Source organism: Lissotriton vulgaris, chromosome 7 (genome assembly GCF_964263255.1).
Source record: "Lissotriton vulgaris chromosome 7, aLisVul1.2, whole genome shotgun sequence".
NCBI classification, from domain to species: domain Eukaryota; kingdom Metazoa; phylum Chordata; class Amphibia; order Caudata; family Salamandridae; genus Lissotriton; species Lissotriton vulgaris.
The window spans coordinates 17,419,814-17,426,519 of NC_141695.1; positions in this window are offsets into that span (position 1 = coordinate 17,419,814).

Genomic DNA, 6,706 nt, shown 5'->3' on the forward strand with positions numbered 1-6,706 from the left:
ATGCTCCAACAGCATACTGCACATTCCTGACTGCACCCTCCCACACAAGCCAATATCCAGCAACAATAATGCAACCGAGCAATGCAAGACCTGCAGAATCACATCACAAGTGCTAACCACCACCAAAGACTTACTCTATCAATACCTAAAGCCTATCCAGCTGAGCGTTAGAAACCTCGAGGCTCAACTAACAATAATATCAGCCACTCTCCTAGACACAAACACCAGGATAGACGTAAAGGGCCAGCGAAACACTACACACCCATCAAAAAAGCAAAACCAAAAACACATTCAGAAAGTAGCCAATCCTACAAATGCAACACCTACAATACAAAAGAACCCTAATCCATCGACAATCACACCCAAACCAATAGCAAATACGCTCCATCCCCAGCAGGAGAAACCACCACAACAGAAACCACCACAACAAAAAGCGCAGCAGGCAGACACCAAAGGAAAGGTCACGGCACGAACCCCATGTCCAGCACAAAACCCAGACTCTAGCAGAATCCCCCAGGAGAAACTTGACTCCCAGCCTACGAATTCCCTACCCCCCCAAAAAACACCCAAGAATGCATCGGAAACCACCCCGAAAAAATACCCCGTAGTTAGACGCCCTGCCCATTTGCCCCCTGAAGCTACTCCATACACAATAGTTCTAACAGGAGTACCCGAGTTAGTAGATGACACTCCAGAAACTGCATGGTCACTTAAAAACAAGGCCATGCAGTGGCTTAGCATAAATAGACCTCTTGAATCCCACTTATCAGGAGGAATCACGTCAGCACGTAGGGTAGCCTGGATAGGCAAAACCAAGAAAACAATACGCGGTGATTGCATCATTGTAACATGCAAAGATCCCGCAACGGTTGACTATATATGTGCCTGGCCACAACTCGAGAAAAAAGGGGGAATAGACGCCTGCCACCTTTCTCTTTTTTACCCCCCAATGAAACAACAACACAACCCCCCTCCCTGGGAATGGCACCATCATCCCAAAGGCCCGCGGAACCAGGACCCATGGCGTCAAACACCATGGAACCGGAGGGACTTCCCACGCGAGTACCTAGACAGGGGGGGGCCAAGAGAAAGGTACGTCGATAGCCAAGCTCCATACTGGCAGGACAGACCTTACCCTGCATACGAGGGTTGGCAGGGTTTCCCGACCCAAAACCGTTACGAGTGTCTCGACATGGTCGATTGACCACCCATGGTTGATCTTAACCAACCCGTAGCTGCCTCCTTACACTCAGATGTCGCCTCATATTTCCCACTCCCTGACAAGCACCAGACAATTCCACCTAAACAGCCTGAAGCATCAGAGACCCCAATGACCCAACAAAATAACCTCTTGACCCTCCCCCCCCCAGAGAACCTGGACACGAGCGCAAGACCACTCACTGAACAAGTTTTAGCCACTGAAATCCCTACTAACAGTAAAACAGTACTTGCCACCTCGACTGTCAATGAGGCCATGACCGTAGGCATAGCTTTCTGGAACGTCGCAGGTCTAACCGGAAAAATAACATGCCCTCAATGGCTGGCAATAGCACGAAGCCACCAAATCTTGTGCTTACAAGAGACCTGGCGTCTATCCCCCCTTCACCTAGCGGGATACAAGACATTCTTCACCAAAGCAACGCCAAGCACAATGGGAAGACCAAAAGGTGGTCTCATGATCTATTTCTCCAACACCCTAGCAGTTACGGTAAAATTAACAAAAGAAACACCTGCCTTTCAAGTCATCCAAATCACACACCATACCACCGCATCGAGGATTATCTACATACTCATAAACTATTATAATAACATAGGCACACAGGACTGCTGTACAAGTCTGGACGAAATGGTGGCTCATATCTCTACACTTCAAAACGCGAATCTAAGCGCGACAATAAAATATATTTGGGGAGGCGATTTTAACCATCCAATATGCCCAAACCACAAAACCGGGACTTGTGGCCTTCAATCTGAATCCGGTAACCCGATTCCTCACTTCGCACACACTCAAAGTGGAAATAAGCTGAATGAAATTGTATTTACTCTGGACCTAGACTTTGTAAATGAGCTAGTGGACCCGGCCCAGGAATTTCGACCCACCTTCCATGGGCGAGGTTGCGCATCCACCATCGATTCTATCCTAGCCTCTAATACCTGTAAGAACTCGCTAAATAACTACAAAGTAGGGTCCAGTCCGATTAGCGACCACTATCCCCTAAGTGTGGAGATTACAATGGAGAAAGTAGGTCCTTCCACAACGAAAACTAGTTCTCTCGATCAACAAACAATAACCATAAAGAAGAGGAACGGGTTCGCAATTAAATGGGCTAAAGTCGACCCCGAGGTGACCTCGCAAAGGATATTTGAAAAAACGCACCCCTGGCTAAGGGACTGTCTGTCCGCAGAGGCCTCCCCTGAACTAATCATTACCTCCTTCCATAATATTCAAGGGGCAATAAGAGATGAGTTAGTCAAATACAGGACAAACAAACCAACACCCCAAACTAAAAGATGGTTCAACTCAGATTGTAGAAAGGCCCTCTCGGCTTTAAAAGAAGTCCTCCGGCAGGAACCAAGAGATGTCCAATTAATTTCATCCCGGAGGAAAGCGTACAACGAAGCCAGGAAAAATCGAAGGCGCCAGATAAAGAGAGACCTTTGGTGCCAATTACACGAGAGCGCACTAAAAAAGGATAGCATCACATTTTGGCAGACCATTAGATCACCCTTTTTGGATAACGATACTGATCCAAATCATCTCGACGTAGCAGTAACCGAGAACGAATGGGTCCGCCACTTTACAAAAATTTTCGGCTTGCCATCTGACACACCTCGAATAGAACGTGAGGGCGAAGCAGAGAAACATTTTCTTCCCATTAATTTACGCTTCACCGTTACCGAGGTCAGAAAAGCAATCAAAGCGTCAAAAACTGGCAAGGCTCCCGGCCCAGACGGGGTACCCATGGACTTGTTCTTATATAACAGTGACTATTGGTCGTTAATAATAACCCGGGTAATGACCGCAGTCGCTGAAATCGGTCTCCTTCCATCATGGTCATTATCCACTCTCTTGCCAATATTCAAGAAAGGGGACCGCAACGACCCCGCGTGCTACCGGCCGATCTCCCTTCTGGATTCCACGGGTAAAATTGCAGGTCGACTACTCCTGGACCGATTACAAACTTGGGCCCAGGCAAATAACATCTTCACAGACCTGCAATACGGCTTCCAGAAGGGGCTCGGTACGGTGGAGCAAGCCCTAAATCTGACCCTCCTGGCCGGAAAATACGCTCACGCAAAAGAAGGGAAAATCTACCTGGTCTACGTAGATCTGAGCGCGGCTTTCGACTGCGTTCAGCATGCAAAGCTGTGGGAAATCATGTCGAACCTTGGAGTAGATCCAGCGATATTGGCCTTTCTCAGGGGTCTATACACCAACGCAGAAGGCCGAGTGCGTTACGGCATCGGCGGCGACCTATCACGTCCCTTTAAAATCACACGAAGAGTCAGGCAAGGGTGCGTACTGGCTCCCTTCCTATTCAATCTATACACCAACGGGATTGAAAAAGCAATGTTGGCAGGGAGCCAGGACCTCCCGCAAATAGCACGCCGCCCTATACCCATCCTACTCTATGCCGACGACTCGGTCATCCTGGCCCGAACAACCAACCAACTCCAACGACAGCTGAACAAATACGTGACGTTTATGGACTCTTTGGGACTAAAAGTAAATACAAAGAAAACATTTACAATGTCCATAGGACCCAAACCCGGAAATTCAAAATCCATATATATAAACAACACCAAGCTGGAAAAAACGTCAGTATATCCATATCTGGGTATACTTGTGGACGATTCAATGACCTGGCGAAAAGCCATCGAAGCCAGAAACCTTAACTTTCGCCGAGCAACATCAGCACTTTGTGCCTTCTCCAGGAAACTAGGCAAACCAGCTCCGTCGGAACTGTTAACTCTATACTATGCAAAATGCCACAGTGTGGCGAGTTACGGAGCAGGCATCTGGGGTCACGGAAGCATCAAACAACTACAGGCAACGGAGAACGCCTTCATTAAGTACGTTCTGGCCCTTCCCCAAAGCTCCCCGATCTTAGCATCACATCGAGAGCTAGGGATGGAATTTGTGACAGACACCATACGCTGCCAGCCTCTCATTCTATGGCACCGCATATGGTGCAATCCAGAAAGCCATGTAACACGCTCCCTCATCACAGACTGCCTTAGCCTAGCCCACTGGAGAAAAATCCCCTGGCTCAACTACGTTTTAAAATTTTTTCAAGATCTCAACCGTGAGCAATACTTTCTTGATCCACCTTCAATCGAAGATATATCAAAGAAACAGCTGAAAGAACTGTGTATAGGCCACTTGAGAGAACTTCGCAATCAGGCGGAGATAGTGAAAATGCAAAATGGAAAAATCTCCCAATTGCAAACTGAGAAACTGATACAGCCTTACCTTACGTTCTTTCTCTCGAACTATGAAAAGTTTCTACTGACTAGACTCCGGTTCGATCTCTTCTTTCGCTTGGTCTCATTTCCAGAACAGAACAATTGGTCACGGAATATGATTTGTTGTCCGTGTGATGGGGCCTCCAAGCAATCAACGGTCCATGTCACATTGTTCTGCAAATACTATAGTGTGGCCAGAAAAAAATGGATTCTTCCCCTTCTACGCTCAAGCGGCCATAGAAACACATATCCAGCGCTTGCTTATCTCCAGTCGCCGGCAAACCCGCACGAAGCCAAAATGACAGCGACCTTTTTAAAAAAAGTAATGAAAACCCGACAGGGCATTGTTTTATAAATTGTAATATGTGAACTTCAGTATAAAACTGATGGTTTTTAAAACTGTACTTTTTATGATTATGCAAATTTTTATAATCGAATAAAAGTTTATGAATCTGAATCTGATCAACAGTGGAGAGTTCAGAGCAATGTAAAAGCGCAGCACAAACAATTTAGAGGCACAAAGCACAACCAGCAGAGGCAAAGCGCTACGATACCAGGAGGAGAGGGAGTGAGGGGAGCGACCGCTTCTGCACAGGTCAGTGTATATCCAAATTGCAAATCTGCCTTATACCCCTTAACATGGGTTGTATGTGTGTAAATGCAGCGTCTTATCAGTTTTTTTAAGCAAAAGTTTGGAGTGATATTTGGCGCTGCGCACGAGCGCGGTCTGGTTCCTGGTGCACATAGCCATGGCTGCAGCGCACAGAGACCCTGCACTACCGAACACAGAGGAAATAATTAGAGGGAACATTGGTTGTAATCCTTTCAAACACAAGGAGGTGATGGACGGAGCGCTGAAACCTTTCAGACACTCACCCCCAGTCACAGATCTGGGTTGAATCTATCATCGTTCTTTAGCTCACTTCGCCACCTGCAGGAGTAAGCCTTGTCTGTGGTTCTTGTTTCTGCCCAGTAACTTCCCACTGATCCAGGGGCACCTTTCAGCCATGGAACAAGAATACTTGATCTCTATACTCTGCTTTACACCTTCACCCAAATATGCTGTAAATAGGCATTGGAATCTAAAGCGGAGCAGGGCCACAGCATCATGACGTGTAATCTCAGTTTTACACCTTCATCCAAATATGCTGTAAATAAGCATTTGAATCTAAAGCGGAGCAGGGCCACAGCATCATGACGTGTAATCTCAGCTTTACAGCTTCACCCAAATATGCTGTAAATAAGCATTGGAATCTAAAGCGGAGCCGGGCCCGCTGCACCATGACGTGTGATCTCAGCTTTACAGCTTCACCCAAATATGCTGTAAATAAGCATTGGAATCTAAAGCGGAGCCGGGCCCGCTGCACCATCACGTGTTATCTCAGCTTTACAGCTTCATCCAAATATGCTGTAAATAAGCATTGGACTCTAAAGCGGAGCAGGGCCCACGGCACCATGACGTGTAATCTCAGCTTTACAGCTTCATCCAAATATGCTGTAAATAAGCATTGGAATCTAAAGCGGAGCCGGGCCCGCTGCACCATCACGTGTAATCTCAGCTTTACAGCTTCATCCAAATATGCTGTAAATAAGCATTGGAATCTAAAGCGGAGCAGGGCCCGCTGCACCATCACGTGTAATCTCAGCTTTACAGCTTCATCCAAATATGCTGTAAATAAGCATTGGAATCTAAAGCGGAGCAGGGCCCACGGCACCATGACGTGTAATCTCAGCTTTATACCTTCACCCAAATATGCTGTAAATAAGCATTGGAATCTAAAGCGGAGCAGGGCCCGCAGCACCATGACGTGTAATCTCAGCTTTATACCTTCACCCAAATATGCTGTAAATAAGCATTGGAATCTAAAGCGGAGCAGGGCCGCAGCATCATGACGTGTAATCTAAGCTTTACACCTTCACCCAAATATGCTGTAAATAAGCATTGGAATCTAAAGCGGAGCCGGGCCCGCGGCACCAGGACGTGTAATCTCAGCTTTACAGCTTCACCCAAATATGCTGTAAATAAGCATTGGAATCTAAAGCGGAGCAAGGCCCGCTGCACCATCACGTGTAATCTCAGCTTTACAGCTTCATCCAAATATGCTGTAAATAAGCATTGGAATCTAAAGCGGAGCAGGGCCCACGGCACCATGACGTGTAATCTCAGCTTTATACCTTCACCCAAATATGCTGTAAATAAGCATTGGAATCTAAAGCGGAGCAGGGCCGCAGCATCATG